The sequence below is a fragment of the Mandrillus leucophaeus genome, unplaced genomic scaffold (genome assembly GCF_000951045.1).
Source record: "Mandrillus leucophaeus isolate KB7577 unplaced genomic scaffold, Mleu.le_1.0 Scaffold882, whole genome shotgun sequence".
Taxonomy (NCBI): Eukaryota; Metazoa; Chordata; class Mammalia; order Primates; family Cercopithecidae; genus Mandrillus; species Mandrillus leucophaeus.
The window spans coordinates 723,503-744,823 of record NW_012109608.1 but is presented as its reverse complement, the minus strand read 5'-3'; the positions used below and the strand labels follow the sequence as shown (position 1 = coordinate 744,823).

Here is a 21,321-nt window from a genome sequence, read left to right as displayed (position 1 = left end):
AACCCTATAAAAAACAAACAGCCTTTATATATACTGTGTTCTCTGTCCAGAAAAGAACAGTTACCACCTTTCCCCACTCACTCTTTTATCAAGTAGGGTCATTAGGTTACAACTACTGAAATCAATTCCTGCTAACTTACCCAGAATTATGATTACTTTTCAAAATACAGGATGGCCCACAAAAATTGAAGAAACAAACAGACTCAGAAAGAACAGAAACCAGGATGGCCCCAGAGATTCAGGTAACAGGAGTTAATTTAGAGATGTGTAAGAATATTAAAACTCATAAGATGAATTGGCTCCAACGTCTTTATGTGATGCTGCTCGAGATTCAGTTTCTAGGAGAGAGAATCTGACTAGACGAGATTAGTTCATTGCTATCCCTTGACTAAGGAACAGTAGGGTATCCTATTGACCAAGACTATATACAAAGTAAAAAAGATTTCCCAGACATAACTCAAGGGGCTGCTACCAACCAAAGGGAGAATTGATGCTTGGAAGCCAAAAAAAGACCTAATGACTATACTGGAAGTACCTGGCAGGTACTTCCTGCCCAGGAAGTACCCATGTGGTCCCTCTAGTCATTAAAAAAAAAAAAAAAAAAAAATCCCACCATGAAAGTACTTCCTCTGAACAGAGACTGGAAAACTGCCACTAGAAGACTATTTAAATGTACTTCTGAATTTCTGTAGAAAATGTTGGCTTCGTAAATCTGAATATTCTTACATCCTCTCTTTTAAAAAGAAAGAATAAAGGGGAGCAAATTAAACACACACAATTTACATATACAGCATAGTTAGGACAGAGACGTCTATAAACTAAAAATGTATGGGAAAATGAAAAATAAACAGACAACATTAAGCTCACACAGGTAGAGGGAGTCTAGAAAAAGCTTTATTTAGAGCAGAAAGATCATCTGAATAGTTCTAAATCTACAAAAGAAGCTAAATTTATACCTTAAAACATCCCAACAAACAAAACTTCAAGCTCAGATTGCTTTGTTGGTGAATTCTACCAAACATTTAAGTAAGAAATAATACCAATTATATAAAAAATCTTCCAGTATATAGAAGAGAGGGTAATATTTCCCAACTCATTTTATGATAACATTAACCTAATATTAAAATCAGATAAAGACACTACAAGAAAACTACAAATATTCCTCATGAGGATAGATGTAAAAATCTTTTTTTAAAAAAAGCAAATATAATAAAGCAATATATAAAAATGACAGTACAACAAGGTCAAATGGGCATAAGAATTCATAGGAATGCAAGATTGATTTAACATTTGAAAATCAAGGAATGCAATTCACCATATCAACATACTGAAAAAGGAAAAAGTAACCATTTTAACAGAGGTAAATGGAAAAAATAATCATTTTAACAGAGGTAAAAAAAAAAAAAAGAACATAGACAATACAAAGCAGAGATTGTTAGACTGGATGAAAAATCAAGTCCAAATAAATACTGACTACAGAAGACACGCTTTAGATTCAAACACCTAAACGTATAAGAATAGAAAGATATATCTTGCAAGCACCAGCCATAAGAAAGGTAGAGAGGCTATATTAATATTAGAAAAAAATAGACTTTAAAACAAAAATAGTGTTTCTACAGATAAAGAAGTATATTTTTATGAAGACAAAAGGGTCAATCCATCAGGAAAATGTAAGCAATTATAAACATATATGTACCTAACAACAGAGTACCAACATACATGGAGCAAAAACTGACAGAAATGATGGGAGAAATGGAAAATTTTATAACAATGGTCGGAACTTCAATAACTCACTTTAATAGTGGGTAGAACAAGGCAGAAAATCAGCAAGGAAATGGAAGACTTAAACACACTGTAAACCAACTAGACCTAACAGGTATCTATAGAACACTCCACCTAGAAACACCAGACTACATTTTTCTCAGGTGTGTATAGAACCTTCTCCAAGATACAGTTTGGCCATAAAGTAAACCTCAATACATTTAAAATAATAGAAAGAGTTGGGCATGGTGGTGTGCACCTAAAGTCTTAGCTACTCAAGAGGCTGAGACAGGAGAATCACTTGAGCCCAGGATTTCAGGCTGTAGTACACTATGATTACACCTGTAGATAGCCATTGCACTCCAGCCTGTGCAATATAGTGAGACCCCATCTCTAAAACAAAAAGGAAAAAGAGAATAGAAATAATGCAAAGTATTATTTCCTCTGACCACAATGGAATAAAGAATGAAATTAAAAATCAAATGGGTCAAAAAATAAATCCAAGGGAAATGATATAGTTTGGGTCTGTGTCCCAGGCCAAATCTCTTGTCAAATGTAATCCCAAATATTGGAGGTGGGGCCTGGCGGGAGGTGATTGGATCATGGGGGCAGATTTCCCCTTTGGTGCTGTTCTTTCATGAAAGTGAGTTATCACAAGATCTGGTTGTTTAAAAAGTGTGTAGCACCTCCCCCCATCTCTCTTCCTCCTGCTCTAGCCATGTAAGATATGCTGGCTTCCCTTCACCTTCTGCCATGATTGCAAGTTTCCTGAGGCCTCCCCAACCATACTTCCTGTACAGCAGGCAGAACTGTGAGCCAATTAAACTTCTTTTCTTTATGAATTACCCAGTCTCAGGTATTTCTTTATAAGATAGTGACAACAGACTGATACAAGAAATTAGAAAATACTTACAGATGGATGAAAACAAAGATACAACATATTAAAACATATGTAACTAAAGTAGTGCTTAGAGGAAAATTTACAGCTGTAAATGCCTAGTTAAAAAAGAAGTAAGATCTCAAATCAATAACCCAAATTCCTGGCCTAAGACACTAGGGGCGGGGGAAAAGAATAAACTAAGTCTAAAGCAATCAGAAGGAAGGAAATAATAGAGATTAGAGTAGATATTAATGAAATAAAGAATAGAAAAAAGAGTAAATTATGAAACCAAAAGCTAGGTTTTTTGAAAACATCAAAAAAAAAAAAAAAATCGACAAACTTTAAGTTAGATTGACCAAGAAAAAAGAGAAGAATCAAATTACCAGATCAGAAATGAAAGAAAGGAAATGATTTTTAGATGAAAGGAGTGAAAAGAATCAAAAGCCTTAAGTAGGTGAGGACATTTAAAAGGTATCATCTTTTTTCACATCTTAATTCCATTAAAAGACAGATGACTATTTAAAGTAAAAACTGTGGGTGGGTGTGGTGGTTCACTCCTGTAATCCTAGGGCTTTGGGAGACTGAGGTTAAAGGATTGCTTAAGCCCAGGAGTCCGAGACCAGCCTGGGCAACATAGCAATACCCCATCTTTAAAAAATAATAAAAAATTAAATAAATAAAGTGAAAATTATAACACTGTGTTGTGGGGTTTGTAATGTATTTAGATGTAAAATATAAGACAATAATAGGATAAAGGATGGAGTATAAAAAGAAGTATACTGTCAAGATTCTTATAGTTTGCGTGAAGTAATGTGATATTGAATCTAAGTAGAAGTGATATGTTAAGAATGAATCCCTAGAGCAATAATTCCTTACAATTCCTAGAGCAACCACAAAAAAGTCTTTCAAAGAGATATAACTAAAAGTTGAATTGAGAAATTAAAATGGAATAAACATTCAGCCCCAAAGAAAGCAACTCTATTAAAGATTCTTGGTAGGGTTGCTATATTCAAAGGATCATCTTGTAAAAGAAAACTGGCTGTACAAATAAGTTAGGGTAAATTACCTGTTATATGCTGTAATAGACACAGTGAGATAAGTAATTGGTTTACATACCAGTTCTGTTTCTAGCTGAATGACCTTGAGTGCATCATTTAACCCTTCAAGTCTCATGGAGAGAATATTAAAACTACCTAGAAAGATGTCATGATGACAAGATCACATGATACATACAATTTACTTGTACATACCAATCGCTCAATAAGTGTTGAATTAATCTACACGTGTAAACACATGTAAAAGACGTATACGTGCCTGTTCCAGAAAAAAAAGTCTAGTAATATTAACTAGGATTGTTTTTATTAAAAATTCATAATTATGGAAGATGCCTTATCTCTCAGAAAACAAAATAAAACAAACCCCCCTCACCAGCCCAAAAAACTCACAGTTACGGATTGTAGTAGCTTGGTCAAGACACCAGGTGGCATGAGATAATAAAAATTATTACCACTCGATACTATTCTTCAGAATACAATTGTACAATGATTCGCATACTACGTATTTAAGAAAGGTTGCGATTTAAATTTTCTAAATCAATGTACAGATTTGAAGGTGCCTTTTGATTAGTTCATCTTCCAATAGCAATTCCATTTCAGCCTTTCAGTGTATCTGCTTTTGCATCTGCCAAATAATAACAGGCTAAGCCTCATACATTGCATGCATTATTTTATTTTATCTTCACTCTCCTAAGAAGCAGGTATTAACTCCAGTTTATAGATAAGAAAGCTGAAGCTTAGGGCAGAAAATGGGGTTCGAACCAAGATTTGACAGAAATTTCTTTTAAAATTCTGTTACCATGGTCTCCCATGGTCCTTAATTCCTCTAAAGAAGTATGATTAAGGAAATAGCTAGAGTAACCCTTTTCAAGCAAAATGCAAGAAGCAATCATCAAATTTATTATGCTTTATAAACTTGGATGTGGATTTACAGTGTTGAATTTAGCAGACATAACTGTGAATTGTAAGTAAAAGCTTATTAATAATGCAAAATGTTTATGAAATACACACATAGCCAAGAGGTTTAAAATACCTTACGGTTTCTTTAAAAAGTAAAATATGTAGTAGACAGGCATCACAAGTTTCCATTTACAAAGAAAGAACAGAGCACATGTGGGGATAAGTCATTTAATCAAAGTCACTCCCTCCAAACCCATCTTGGAATTGGCTTCAGAGTATTCATGTGCTTGTTTTCCCAGATCAAAGTAGTGTATATTTACTTTCTTCTTCATTCAACAAAAATGTGTTGAATACCATGTGAAGACTAATACAAACTAGACACAAATCCTGCCCTCAAAAGTCTTTATCTCCAAAGTAAAAAAGTTAGGTAGAACAGTTTCTGGACTGGCTCACCCAAACTCAATTCCACTGACACAATTACACTTACACAATTCCACTGACACTACAGCAGGATTTTCCTTCCTGTTCAGATGATTACATGACCATCTGTGTGGCTCAAGTGGTCACCAGTATCTGTCATGCTGAGCAAGAAGCATTCTTGCACAAATTAAGGTCCTGCCCTGGAGCCATAGCTGGAGGAGAAGAAGATGGATAATTAATGCTGCTTCCATCTTTGGGTGTGGCTCACCAACCAACATAGATCCCCTTTCCAACTTTAAAACCCTTGGTGCACAGAAATGTCAATTCATCGGAAACATGTGTAAGCTAGGACAGATACAGACAAGTTGTTCCAGAGACCATTCTGCAAAACATGTAGTGTGTAATACAAAGTAGAAAGAAATAACTCCCTCAAAGAATACAAAAATGGGTCGGGCCTGGTTACTCAGGTTTGTAATCCCAGCACTTTGGGAGCCTGAGGCAAGAAGATCACTTGAAGACAGGAGTTCAAGACCAGTCTGTGCAATATAGCAAACTCCATCTCTACAAAATAAAAATAAATTAACTTAGATGGGTGTGGTGGCACGTCCGTCTAGTCTTAACTACTCAGAAGACTGCAGTGGGAGAATTATCTTGAGCCCAGGAGTTCAAGGCTGCAGTGAACTATGATCACGCCAGTGCACTCCAGCCAGCCTGGGCAACAGAATGAGACCCATTTCCAAAAAAAAAAAAAAAAAAATTAACTACAAAAATGTTTCTCAGTGCAGTCCCTTACTACTGCATCATCATCAGCTAGAATGCAGGTCAAAATACAAAGTCCTAGACTCTAGACCACTGGAGGGATAGGGCCTGGGAATTCCCATTACATTTTTTTTCCTTTTTTTTTTTTTTGAGACGGAGTCTTGCTCTGTCGCCCAGGCTAGAGTGCAGTAGCCTGATCTCGGCTCACTGCAACCTCCACCTCCTGGGTTCCATGTCTCAGCCTCCCGAGTAGCTGGGACTACAGGCCTACGCCACGATACCTGGATAATCTTTTGTGTGTGTATTTTTTTTAATTGTAGTTTTAGTAGAGATGAGGTTTCATCACATTGGCCAGGCTGTCTCGAAAGACTGAAAATGAAACATTGAATATTTCTTTTAGCCAAGAAAAGAAGGGCCATGTGAAAAGAGTGGCATTGGACCAGGGCCTTGAATATAGGGAGCTAACATTCCACATAGGTAAACAGTAGCTTGAGCAAAGGCAGAGCAGTGTGTAAGAACAGGTTCCTTTGGAATGGAGCAAAAGATACCTAACAAACAATAACAGGGAATGAAGTTGAGACAGTCCTTAGGCTCAAATCATGAGGGTTATAAATGTCATCTTAGGAAACCTAGGCTTTGCTTTATTGGGTTGGGGGATGAGCTGTAGCAGTGGTCCTGAAGACCCTCAAGTTGGTGATTGCTGATGTTGAATTGACTTTGGTTTCTCACAAACAGTCATAACAGATAGATGACATGAGGTCAGTTAAAATAAACAGACCAATAAGAACAAGCAAATGGAGTTAACCATGATGACATGCTTCAGCCCAGGCGTAACCCTGAAAATGTCATCTTAAAGGAAGTAAAAGGTGAAACTCTAAACACTAGCCTCTTTTCACCACTCATCTCTCTGGACTGATGCAGGATATTTGACACTATTGACTAAACTTTTTTTTTCCCTTCTTTAGCCTGCCACTTCTTTTTCCCCTCTTTCTCCTAACATTCCATCATTTCTTTCAGATTCCTCTTCCTGCTTCTACTCTTCTAAATAAAGTATCCTTCAAAGCACTGTTCTTGGGCTTCCTCTTCTCTCTGTCCCTCACAAACCTCATCTCTTTCCCCCATCATTCAGAAGCCAATGATAATGGTAGCTCTCCTCTTTGTGCAGGAAAGAGTAGCAAGCACTTTATACGTATTTTTTCTGGTCTTCAGAGCAATTCTGTCAGTTAGGAATAATTCTTATTACTCTTCAGATGAATAAACTGAGGCTCAAAGAGGGTCCATTCACTTAGTTATGGGCATACCTCTGTAAGTTATGGACATACCTCTATAAGTGATTAAGTGATTCCAAGTAAGTTGGAATCCAGTGCCTGACCTTTTCCCATGCTGACTATGATGATTTTCATGTGAAGTCCAATACTGCCTACAATACAGTGGGGTTGGCAAAGGTGCAGCCAGACAAATTGATGGACAAAAAGGGCAGTTCAGAAATAGTCCCTGGCATATACGAGTAGTATATGATACAGCTGGTATTTTAAATCATGAGAAAAGGATGGGTTTTCCAGTAAATAATATTTTGACATGAATATTTAAACACCTAATTCAAACCATACACCAAAATTCCAGTTAGATTAAAATCTTTATTAAAAAATTAAGCAATAAATATTTATCTATATTTTCTATGCATGCCATATATATTTACTTGCATTCTCTATATTTACTTGTATTTTCTCAGTACATGTTTACGTGACATGAAGGAGGGGAAGGACTTTCAATACATGCCATTAAAGGTGGAAAGCATAAACGAATTAGTGAGACATTTGGTTACCAAAACGGAAAAATTTCCTGAAGAAAACTAAATATCTTAAACAACTTCATAGCTCTGGGCTGACATTTCCATTTTCCTGCTGCTCATGCTGCTAGTTTCTTATTTCTATTTATAGTTTGTTCTTTTCCCACTACCATCTCATCTACAATCAAGTAGGAGAAAGATCTCTGAAGTAGACTCAACACTTAAATGCAGGTATGTCAAACTTTCTGGAACTCAGTTCCTCTTTGTTTAAATAGAAGGTGTTGACCTGGATGATTTCTGAGGTGTTGTTTTGTTTTTTTCATTTTAAAATTCTACGATTCTCTTTTTACAGCCTCTATTCCTTTTATTGCTATTTGAAGGGGATAATAAATAACCACTCTTTCTTCTCCTGAGTTCAGAGCCAATTGAGAATTAAGATGCATGAAAGACACATATGGCAACTAGGTAATAGCTTTCTTACTGATAATGGTGAGTTTAAAAATGTGGCTTGTTTTATGGCCATATGAGCATGCTAATTAACACTTCCTCCCTGACACAGAATCAAACTCATCCACCCAGTCAAAGCTAAGTTTGACCACAGTCCCTCCTCACTGCACAACAGAGGAGGATAATAAGGAGAGAGAATGTGATGTGAAGCTACACATGTTCATTTTTTCCTCCCAACCTCATCAGAGGTAGGACTATAAATTTAGCTCAATTCCTTGTATATGGAATTACGAAGGAATGAGAAAGGACCCTCTAACACCAATCATGTAATTCTCTGTCTGTTTCTCTTAATAACTGATCTAATTCGGAGTCCTTTCTCCTTCACTTAGAAAAAAGGATATCCTCTAAATTGCCCCCCCCGCCCAATTTCTGGCCTCCCCACCATGGTATCCATGCTGTGTACCACTTCCAGATTAATCTTCCCAAATCATGGGGTAGCTTCACAAATCTGAATTTAGATTCAGAAAATGGACGTTAATCTTGGTTGGTTTACTAATTAGCTATACGGCTGTGGGCAAGTCTCTTTACTTTGTTAGGTTTGGGGGAACACTTATCCATAGCATGGCACGGTTAGACTATCCCTTGTGATTCCATAGTAGTATCAATTTAAGTTTCAAACACTTTCAGTAAGTTTGTCCATAGTACAAACCCCTTAGCATGGTATATGTGACTCTCTACAAACTGACAAACAAAGATTTTCAGTCTGTCTTCCCAGAGTTTCCTAAAGGGCCTGTGCTTTATAGCAAAACTGATCTCTAAAACATTTAGTCCCTTATTATTTCTGTGTTCTTCCTTTGTCTGCAGGGTAACTCACCACTCCCAGCACTGCTTCTCTAGAGACTGTTCAATCTAGATCCCACAAAAACAATTCTTCTTTCCCAGACCAGGCGCGGTGGCTCACGCCTGTAATCCCAGCACTTTGGGAGGCCAAGGAGGGCGGATCACTTGAGGTTGGAGTTTGAGACCAGCCTGGCCAACATGGTGAAACCCCATCTCTCTTAAAAATACAAAAATTAGCCGGGCATGGTGGCGGGCACCTGTAATCTCAGCTACTCAGAAGGCTGAGATAGGAGAATCACTTGAACCCGGGAGATGGAAGTTGCACTGAGCCAAGATCATGCCACTGCGCTCCAGCCTGGGTGACAGATCAAGACTCCGTCTCGGAAAAAACAAAACAAAACAAAAAAACAAAACAAAACAAAAAAACTTCTCTCCCAAGACTTTTTGAATCTTCCTAGCCAGAAGTGATAGCAGATTCAGATCTAGGGTGGGGCTGCATTTGTCATATACCCACCTGTGGCAGAGACATTTACTACTCACTGAATAGCCATGGGCAAATACGTAAAAGGAATACATCCTACTTCGGGACAAATGACCCTACAGTTCTCTCTTCCTCTGCTGTGGCAACCTGAAATATATTTGTTTTGGTGTCTGTTTCACAAGCTCTTGTAACATGAAAGACACAGAGTTGAGTAAGCAAGCGAAATTTGTTACCACAGCATAACCCAGCCTAATCTGACTTAATACATCACCTGAAAGAAGGCTGGAGATCACAAGGCCTATTGCTGCTTCCTTAACTGTACACAGAGCTATCAACATGATGGTGGGATATCAATATTTATTATATGTTTTTATATTGAAAATTATAATAACCTACAGCATTATCATCAATATTTATAATATTCTGTTAACATAATTTTTGTTAATGTTGTATACTCTTATGTATCATATGTCATTATTTATTATTATATCACCTATAATAAACACCAAAGTGTTTCTTATAACTGTTTTTAGTTGTTCTTTTTTACATAAAAATCTGCTTTTTATTTAATGCTTAAACAACATAACTTCTGCTGTAAGCAACAGGACAGAGACCCAAATAGAGTTACAATCTTTTAGAAATTACACTCCTTCTCATTGTTTGTTGGATTTCATGACCTATTTACCACCTTCTAAAAATATAGGTGACTGTAAAACAAATGATGAATAAAACAGAGACTCAGAGAGTAAGTTCACATTTCTATTATAAAGAATAAAATAAACATACTTATAAAAGTAGAAGCTGGAGAGCCTTGGAAATGACCCTATTGCCTTCTCTACACATCCTCTTACAGGCTCACACTTTCACATTTTCTTTTAAATTATTATTATGAAAAATGTCAAAAAATATAGACAAAAGTAGAACCAACAGTAAAACTAACCCCCATTTATCCATCATCCAGATTCAGTGATTATCAAGATTTTCTCTTACTTGCTTTGTCTGGTTTTTTGGTTGTTATTGTTGCTAGAGTATGCTAAAGCTATATAACATTTCATCCATACACATTTCAGTATACATCTCTTCAAAAACTTACATTATCTAAAATAACCACATTGCCATTATCATACCACAACATTCTCAATCCCTACATTTACTTTTAAAAATTAAAATTAATAGGCAAAAAAATAAGTTTGTTGAGAAAATTATTTTGAAATGCAATACAGTGCTCCCTTGTGAAATGTGGATATACCCTTGACCCAACAAAGACGTTGCAACTGTTTGGCTTCCTTGACAGCTTCCAAGGCTTACAAGTTCCATCATCAGGTCAAAGGGGACATGAAGCAGTCAGCCAGCCAACTCTCCCTTCAAACAAAAGCACCCACTCTTGGGATAAAAGGTCATCTCTGCTCCTCTCTACCAAAACACAGCCCCTGCCCTTAGTCACATGGCAGGATGCTTTCTCTTCCAAAGAAAACCTTAGATGAGCGACACTGTCATGGGAGAAAGTGTGAATTTGGAAGAAGAGGCTGCTGAGGCTCAAAGTTAGACTTCCCCTAAATCTTTGGGGTGTGAAGGAGCTGGTATTGGCATCATTTATTATATAAGAGGGGTGTGTGTGTGTGTGTGTGTGTGTGTGTGTGTGTATTGTTATGAGTTTTGATCTGTGTGGAAAAGGGAATTTGAAAATAGCAGTGGATGATTGGAAAGGCTTTCTTTGTAGGCCTTGTTCAGTAAGCATAAGAGTGCTCCTGTTACATTACCTGTAATCTTTGATAAATAAATGAAGCAAAAATAAGCTAGATAAGAACAAGCTGAGAATTACAAGCTGAATATTCCAAGGCAAATTATTTATCCTTAAGCTTTCATTTCCTTACCTAGAAAATGAGGACACTGATGCCTAGCTGACATTAGTATTAATATTGTAAGGACTAAAGAAAATATGCAAAAGGAGGATTAGTAGGAATCCATCTAAGAGAAAGAAGGTTGCAGTGGGTGGAATATGCTTCTAGAGACTTCATCAGCTTTCCCCAACTTATTTCTGTGAGCTAATTTTAGAGTAGATGTGAATTCTACCCACTTCTTTTCTATCATTGGTCGTAAAATTTCAAGAGGGCAGAAACTCAGCATCAGGTCACCCACCATGCCTAATCAGGAGGAAAGAGCACTCTGAGTTTCCTGAGGAGGGAGCATGTGCAGGAGCAGTGGGAGCTCCATTATTACTCAAAAGAGCTTTTCCTTGAGCTCAGTGCCTAGGGCAGGCTTAAGTACCAGGCCTGAGACCTCAGTGGAGAAATTGTTAGTGCAAACTAAAAGCAAAAAGTCATGTAAAAGGGGAAAAATTGCACATTGCCCTGATCCTTTTAAAAGAAAATTGTTATTTTTAAGTTATGTGAGATTAGAAATTGTTGAAGCTATTTACTTAATCCGGACAAATCACAGATGTGTTTGGTTCCCAGAAAGAATCTGCACCCAGTTTAAAAGGTCTGGGCTAGAGGAAAAAAGAAAATTAGAATGAATTTCTCTTTGCCATCTGTCTGCTAGGGGAAGTGGGAAAGGAACACAAGAATGGATTACAGGGAAGTCTGTGGGTAACAAGGTGTACTTGAAGCTGAAATTCTTCCCCACTCCAGAATCTCCATGTTGCTCAGTTGCCTGAAGTAGGCACACCTTGATATGTGTCCCAAACAGTACCTCTTTGGTCCTTACAAGGACACTAGCTGACAATCTGGGAGTTTCATTACAACAAAATCAAGCACAATAATAGTACCAACGAGAGCAATTGATAATAGAAAAATGTTTACTATGAGCCAGTCAGGTACAGTTCTGCAGATATATATATATATATATATATATATATATATATATATATATATATATATATATAGCTATATATCCTGCATATTTCTGTGAGTTAATTTTAGAATAGATGTGAATTCTACCCACTTCTTTTCTATCCTCCTGCATATATATGCATATATATACATACACACACACATATATATGTATGTATGTGTGTATATATATAGCTCCTGACAAGCAATATCTCCTGACCAAGAGCTGTAGTTGAGAGGCCAGTTGGGTGTGAACTGCTTCTTTTTTTTTGAAATGCAGAAAGAATGTCTTCTACTTCTGGGTAAAATTCAACATCAATGACTGAGCCATAGATTGAAGCTTGTTCTGTAATTGGGGGATTAGTGTGATTTTCCTCACCATTCAGGGAGCAATTCAAATTGAGGTAACTAATCATCCATAGCTCAAGTACACTTTGTTAACACAGTTTCAGCCCAATTACTTATGTAATACAATCTTATAAGGGACAAAAATTGGGGTTTTTTTTGTTTGTTTTAGGTTTTTTCTAAACGTTTATTTCAAAATAATTTTATACTTACACAAAATTACAAAAATTGTACAAACAATTCCATATACTCTTCATCCAGTTTCTAGAAAAGTTAATTCCTTTTTTTTTGAGACGGAGTCTCGCTCTGTCGCCCAGGCTGGAGTGCAGTGGCGCGAACTGGGCTCACTGCAAGCTCCGCCTCCCAGGTTCACCCCATTCTCGTGCCTCAGTCTCCCGAGTAGCTGGGACTACAGGCGCCCGCCAACATGCCCAGCTAATTCTTTGTATTTTTGGTAGAGACGGGCTTTCACCGTGTTAGCCAGGATGGTCACGATTTCCTGACCTCATGATCCGCAGGTCTGGGCCTCCCAAAGTGCTGGGATATTACAGGCGTGAGCCACCGCGCCAGGGCGAAATGTTAATTTCTTATATAATCATAGTATGATAACCAAAACCAGAAAAGTAGTATTGATAAAATTCATTATTTGGTCTACAGACCTTATTCAAATTTTGACAACTGTCTCATTAAATATCCTTTTTTCTTATGTAGGTTCTAATTCAAGACAGGATCACACATACATTGTCATGTTGCCTAGTTAATCTAGATTATAGAACACAGTTCAGCAAACTTATTCTACAAAAGGCCAGATAGTAAATATTTTTGTGTGTTCTTTAGGCCAGACAGTCTCTATGAGAACTACTCAACTTGGCCAAAAGTAGCCATAGAGTATACAGAAATGGGCGTGGCTATGTTCCAGTACAATTCTATTTAGAAAAACAATAGACAGGCTGAATGTAGCTGATGGGCCATAGCTTGCCCATTCTAGAACATTGGTTCTCAAAGAGGGGGATCCCCAGCCCACCAGCATGTGTTGTCACCTAGGAACTTGTTAGATATGCAGATTTTCAGACCCCATCTCAGACCTACTAACTAGAAACTCTGAGTGGGGATTGGGGGGTCAGCAATCTGTGTTTTGTTTTGTTTGTTTTGTCTTTTGAGACAGGGTTTAGCACTGTTGTCCAGTCTGGAATGCAGTAGTGGGATTTTAGCTCACTGCAGCCTCAAACTCTTGGGCTCAAGGATCCTCCACGTTCAGCTTCCTGAGTAGCTAGGACTATAGGCCCACATCCCCACACCTGGCTAATTTAAAAAAAATATATATTTTTTGTTAGAGACAGAGTCTCACTATGTTGTGTTACCCAGGCTGGTCTAGAACTCCTGGACTCAAGCAGTCCTCCCACCTCAGCCTCTCGAAGTGTTAGGATTACAGGTGTGAGCCATCACACCCAGCCAGCAATCTGGGTTTTAACAAGCTCTCCCAGGTATTTATGATATATGCTAAAGTTCTAAAGCACTGATCCAGACAATTTCTGTGTCTTCCTTTGCCTTTCCAGACCTTGATATTTAGGAGGAGCACAGGCCTGTTGTTTTGTAGAATAGCCATATCTCAGCTTGGGCTTGTTGATGTTGGCTTATGATTAAATTCAGGTTATGCATTTTTTTAGCAAGAATACCACAAAAATGATCTTGTGTCCTCTTCATTGGGGCTTGTTAGAAGATGCACGGTATCAATGTGTTTCTTCAGCTTTGAGACTAACTGATCATTTGGTTAAAGTGGTATCTGCCAGGTTTTTCTACTGTAAAGTTACTATTTTTCTCCTTGTAACTAATGATTGTCTTGCAGGAAGATACTTCGACACTATGTAAATACTTTCAGGAACTAATTTTATCATCCATTGATGAATCTTGATCTTAAAACACTTATTACTGTGGTGTTTGCAAAATAATGATTTTTCTATTTCCATCAACCTGTGCATGTTACTAAGAATTCTACTTTAAAAAATGGCTTTTCGTAATCCTTCATTTATGTGTTTGTTCAATGATTTGTTTATATCAGCATGGGTCCATGGATTCTTATTTTATTCATGGATTATAACTACCATCATTAATTTTTTTGTTCCAATTGTCCCAGATTTAGTCAATGGGAGCCCCTTCAAGTTGGCTCCTTTTTCTTTTTGGCATGTCCCATCATATTTGGAGCCTTAATAATTTACGTCTTGATTATCTGCTTTCGGCATTCCATTCTCCTAGCAACAGCTTCAATGAGTATGAACCACTTTTAGCTGTACAATTTTTTTTTCTGAGACAGAGTCTCACTTTGCTGCCTAGGCTAGAATGCTGTGGAACAATCTTGGCTCACTGCAACCTCCGCCTCCTGGGTTCGAGCAATTCTCATGTCTCAGCCTCCCCTGTAGCTGGGATTACAGGCATGCACCACCACTCCTGGCTAATTTTTGTATTTGTGGTTGAGACGGGGTTTTGCCATGTCACCCAGGCTGCACTTGAACTCCTGACCTCAAGCAATCCTCTAGTCTCGGCCTCCAAATTGCTGGGATTATAAGCCTAAATTTTTTTTTTAATTAAAGAAAGATAAACATATTTTTGAAAAGGTATAGGGCTGGGTATGGTGGCTCATACATTTAATCCAAGCACTTCGAGAGGCTGAAGTGAAAGGATCACTTGAGGCCTAGAGTTCAAGATTAGCCTGGGCAACATAGCAAAACATTGTCTCTCTCTCTATACACACACACACACACACACACACACACACTTACCATGTTTTTATTAAAAAAGATTTTTTAAAATCAGCACAAGGTGAACTTGGCTTTCTAAGAATTATTATGGAAGCCCATCTTCCCAATGTTTTGAATTCATGATTCATCTGTAACCGAATATAAACATTCCTATTTGAGCTAGTCTCCCAAATGTGTGAGAAAAGATGGCCCAAGGACTACCAAGAAGTCATCATTGCTAATGCCAGATTCTATAATTCCATACCATCTAAGCAACAGACTAGAGTCCTCTTTCAAAATTTTCATTATAGTTTTCACACAGTATACTGGCTGTAGATAAAATGCATCTACATTTTCCTATATGTGGAATTACACATTGCATATTCTTTCCAAAACGAATAACAGTATTATTCAGAGAGGTTGGTAAAGAGAGATTATGTTCAGAAAAGAGGCATTGTCTTCTTTACATCTTTATGACTTAGTCTTGACATTCCTGAGGACAGAATTACCAGTCAAAGCCTGCAGGTGTTAAGTAGGGTAGGTGCTTTAAGTCCACAATGATGCAAGACACGGTCCCAGCTGCTTTTCATTGCTACAGAAGGCTCAGGTTGGCCCTGTCTGACACCTATCTGTATGATTTGCAACGTACAGGTGTTGTGAAAGTTTAGGAAGTGTGAGTGACAAAATGTAACACGAGTAGGAAGGATCACACAGTCTGAACCTCTACCACTCAGGCAATCAGAATTGATGGCAGTAACTGATTGATTTAGTTACGTATTTACTTACTGTATATTTCCTTCTTGTATATTTATTGAACACCTACTAGGTTCAAGGCCCTGAGTTAGGTCCTCTTGGAAACCAGGTTATGTAAGACATCTCAAAAGGGTCACTCCTACAGATTTAAAGAAATTTTTTCTCTTAAAGAAAAAGAAAATACGTTTAAAAATCTAAATAAACACATACGCATTTGAATGTACATACATGCACACTCAAATAAGAAATTGCTAGGCAATTGAGAGGTGCTTTTCCATTGGCTGCTGCTCTTTTGTAATTCAGTGAGCAAAAAATTTCATTAGCAAATTTTCAGGGAAAAGCTCAAACTATTAAGAATAGAATTAAATTACATAATTTTATTTTTAATAAAACACAGTATGATTCTATTTGTATGATGTTCGAAAGTAGACAAATTTAATCTTAACGAAAAAATCAGAACAGAGATAGCAGGGGTTAAGTAGTATCTGTTGCTACATAACCAACACCCCAAATTTAACAACTTGAAATAACAAGAATTTTTATCACATAATTTCTGTGGGTCAGAAATTTTGGACTGATATAGCCCAATGGTTCTGGTTCAGGATCTCTCAGAAGACTGAGGTCAGTACATTGGCCAGGGATGCACTCATATCAAGATTTGACTTGATTTGGGCTGGTTTATTCACTTCCAAGATGACTGTTGGCAAAAGGTCTTGGTTCCCTGCTGTTGACAGCAGGTCTCAGTGTCTTGCCACATGGGTCTTTCCATAGAGCTACTTGAGTGCCCTCACAATTTGGCAGCTGGCTTCCCCTAGAGAAATTTGCAATGGTGGCCGGGCACAGTGGCTTGTGCCTGTAATCACAGCACTTTGGGATGCTGAGGCAGGCAGATCACCTGAGGTAAGGAGTTCAAGACCAGCTCGGTCAACACAGTGAAACCCTGTCTCTACCACAAATACAAAAATTAGCCTGGTGTGGTTGCACATGCCTGTAATCCCAGCTAGTTGGGAGGCAGAGGCAGGAGAATAGCTTGAACCCAGGAATCAGAGGTTGCAGTGAGCCAAGATCATATTATTGCACCCCAGCCTGGGCAACGGAGAAAAAAACAAAACAAAACAAACAAGCAAAAAAACCCAGAAATCTGCAATGTATTTATAAACCAATCACAAAAAAGAAACTCCATCTCCCATTTCCACAGTATCCTATTGTTACCCTGGTCAACATTATTTAATGTGGAAAGACATTACACAGTGGCATGATATCAACAGGTGGTAAACATTGCAGGCCATCTTAGAAGCTGACTACCACAAGAGATGGAGGGTTGACTAGGAAATAACATAAAGGAACCTTCTGGTGAAATGTTCTATATTACAATAAGTATGTGGGGCTGGGCATGGTGGCTCAGGTCTTTAATCCCAGCCCTTTGGGAGGCCTAGGCAGGTGGAACACTTGCAGTCAGGAGTTCGAAAATGGCCTGGGCAACATGGTAAAACCCTGTCTCTACTGAAAAAACAAAACTTAGCTGGGTGTGGTGGTGCACACCTGTAGTCGCAGCTACTTGGGAGGCTGAGGCACAAGAATAGCTTGAACTCGTGAGGCAGAGGCTGCAGAGAGCTGAAATCATGCCACTGTACTCCAGCCTGGACGACAGAGCGAGACCCTGTCTCAAAAAAAAAAAAAAATGTGGATTTCATGTGTATGTGCATTAGTCAAAACTGTGCCACTAAGATTTGCACATTTCTATCAATGTATGTGTGTATATATATAATTCAATGTATATATAAAATGTATATAAGAAAAATTATAAATAATAATAATCAAGGAGGGGTAGAGAGGGGATAGAGGTACAGATGATAAAAGAATGGTAAACAACAGTTTTTGAAGTTGAATAGATTGGTGCAGGTGAATTTATTATACTAAAATATTTTATATTATACTTTATAAACATTCAGTTCAGAGGGTCACATAGAAAGAATCAGGAATTTCACATTCATGATGTTTACCCAAAGATGCATCCAAACATCAATTTCTTTGACTTGATATTAATGGAAATATTTTAAAGTAGATCACATACATCTTTGATGTATTGACTTGTGTAAATGTATACATATTCGTGTGGGTGTGTTTATATGTGTGGGGGGGGAGGTTCTTGTTGACTCAGGGTCATTAGTATGCATGGTTATTACTGTTTTATTTTGTGATAAAGTGTTTTTGGACTAAAGGCAGCTGAAGAATAACTTGGATTGACTTACCTAATGGGATTTCAAGCCTTTTCTCTTAGAAATGGCTTTGTAAATATTAAATAACACCCAAAATTTCCCAGTAGTAATTAACTCTTTCTACCAAAGAGAAATGTATTCTTTGAAATCTATTGACTTTTATTACATTACTTTTGTCTCCTTTCTTTCTGTTGAGCCACCCAGATGTTCAGCTGATGTTCAATTCTAGAGCAACCCATTTCCTACTTCCAATTGCTGAGTCTACCCCATTGAGGACAAAGGAATCAGATACTTGGTTCAACCCAGAGACACTTCAAATTTACGGCCGCGCATAGATAACAGAGACAAGCTGCCTGCGTTCAAATACTCTTTTCACCACCATTAACTCATTGTTTGCTTTGTCTATGTTATTTAACCTCTTCATGCCTCATTTTCTTAAATATGAAATGGGCTTAATAGTACAACAGAAGATTGTTGTAAAAGGACTAAATCAGCTAATACTTATATAATGTTCAGAACAATGCCTAGCATTATATATATATATATTATTTCTGTGTTTAAGTTCTGAGGAATTTCTGCAATGCTTCTTCATTTGGTGAGTAAACGGCCACGTTACATGAATAATGAATTACACAGAGCACACACAAATAGGATTTCCTATTGAAATCACACACAAAAAAACAGGTTAACTTGACACATACAAGCATTATTATGCTGCAGAGCCATATACCATTATTCCCAAAACTGTAAGCAGCTCACATAAATAATTTTGTAAGCAGCTCACATAAATGATTTTCTGATTTTATAAGCAACTCACAAAAACAGCGCTAAGGTTAGGGTAAATAGACTAACCCTAAATGTAATTAGAATTCCTTTATATACTCAACCTTCTTTACAATTTTGCTCATTTAATTTTAGTAATTTCCAATATCTGAAATAAATATTAATAATATTTTTCTAATACCCCATATTTATCATCATCTTCATCACAAACACCCATTTTAAATGCCAAACAGCCTGCAATCCAGCAGCTAGAATTCACAAGCTTAGGACATTTTCCCCACCTTCTTCTTAGAGGTGAATCCCCTGGATTCATTTCTGCATTTCTATCTTGTCAGTCTCTTTTGTCACACTCTCTTTGGGATTTTGGGACATTTATCCTCTGTTCTTGCCTTCTCCTGCGTACTACTAGTTCTGAGAATAGGAGGGTTGGAGATAATTAAGGCTTTAAAGGCACTCAGCAATAGAAATATATATATATATATATTTCTTTATTCTTTAATAAAGAGTGTCTTTAATAAATTAAATTTATTTAATTCTCCTTCAAGAGTAAATTAATCTGTGCCTATTTAATTTTGCCTTGTTGCTTACATTACTGTAAGGAGAAAGAGGATTTGGTTTGAATCCTTGAAGTGTCGGGTACTCCTACAGTGTGATTTTATGCCTAAGAAAAAGGCATGCCTCCTCTTACAAAATTACCTACCATGCCTGCACTAATTTTCTGAAATGTCTTTAAGAATGGAAAATAAAAGGTCACCCTGCAGGGTCTGTTGGTAGCCTCCTGGAGTTCTGCCTCCAGCCAAAGGGCAGGTGGTTGACAAGTCCCAGTGTGAGCAGAAGGTGCCAGAGTAGAAGCCAAGAAACAAAACCCTCTGGGGCTCCCTCTGGGACTGCTATCTGGGCTATACATTTGGCCACTCCCTCCTAGCAAAGGCAATGGCTTCCAGACTCCTGTACGGTCATCCTCTTGCTGGTTGCCTAGGACAAGGGCACCTTGTGCGAGAGGATTGCTCAGAACTTAGGCCTCCGACATTTCTCTAGCAGCCACTGCTTGCAGGAGAACATCAAGGTCAACACTGGAGTTGGTGACATGGCCAAGCAGTACATAGAGAACAGTCTTTTGGTTCCAGACCTGTGATCGCATGCCTGATGATGTTGGAGTTGGAGAATAGATGTGGCAGCACTGCCTCCTAGATGGCTTTCCTAGGACATTAGGACAGGCTGATGTCCTGGACAAAATCTGTGAAGTGAATCTAGTGATCAGGTTGAACATTCCATTTGAAACACTTAAAGATCCTCTCCTAGTGGAAGGGTATATAACTTGCAATTCAATCCACCTCGTGTATATGGAATTGATGACATCGCTGGTGAACCATTAGTCCAGCATAAGGATGATAAACCCAAAGCAGTTTCTGCAAGGCTAAGACAGTACAAGGATGTAGCAAAGCCAGTCATTGAATTATACAAAAGCCAAGGAGTGATCCACCAATTTTCTGGGATAGAGACTAACAAAATCAAGCCCTGTGTTTACATGCTTTTTTTGAACAAGAGCACAGCTATTTAGTCAAAGACACATATTGACCCTGTGCAATGGAAGAATCAGGAAGATTTAGTCACTCATTCAATTGTGTCTATAGTATTGGTATTGTGTCCAAATAAGAAGCTACCTGAGATAGCCTGCAGCTTCTTTTCTAGTTTTAATGGTGAAGTGATAGGAAAACTAATGAGTAGAAAGAGTTCATGAAGAGTTCTGCCTTTCAAAAGAGTCACCTTCACATGTTTAAGGTATCTCAGCACATCTCAAGTCCTTCACAAGAAAGCAAGTACAGGCTGGATTTCAAATGGTGTACAACCTAAACTCTAGCTGATTTTTGCAGCCTTGTTGTTGCTATAGCATCCTTTTTACACATGATGGTGGTGGTCTCTGGTTCTCTCCATCTCCTCAAAGATTGTTGAACCACAGCACCAGTAAGCCTAAGAATGCTAAATGTTTTATCCCAGGCTTTGTCCCAGGTTCTCTGGTATGTGCCCTCCTGGTCACAATGAAATTGATGCTAATTGCTCTTAGCGGTTGTTTCTCTGGGCTTGAGTGATTGTGTCCAGAGTTTATTTTTTCTCATAGGCATAACTCCTTCTTTTCTGCATCCATGCTCCATAGAATCTCTCCTTTTCAGACATCCTAGGATGAAAGAAATTGGCTTCTGTTTTTTTAATATCTATTTTCTCTGTTCTTAGGCTACGAAATAATACAGGTAGTTATTGCTCTTATTCCTCTCAAATTCTTCTAAGAACTGAGAGCAAGAAGGCTAATTGAATCTCTTCATGC

General features: G+C 37.8%; 1 pseudogene; it reads left to right on the top strand.

The window, feature by feature from the left end:
- Positions 1–224: 224 nt before the first annotated feature.
- Positions 225–20,739, top strand: LOC105531407 (annotated as a pseudogene).
- The last annotated feature ends 582 nt before the right edge of the window (positions 20,740–21,321 follow it).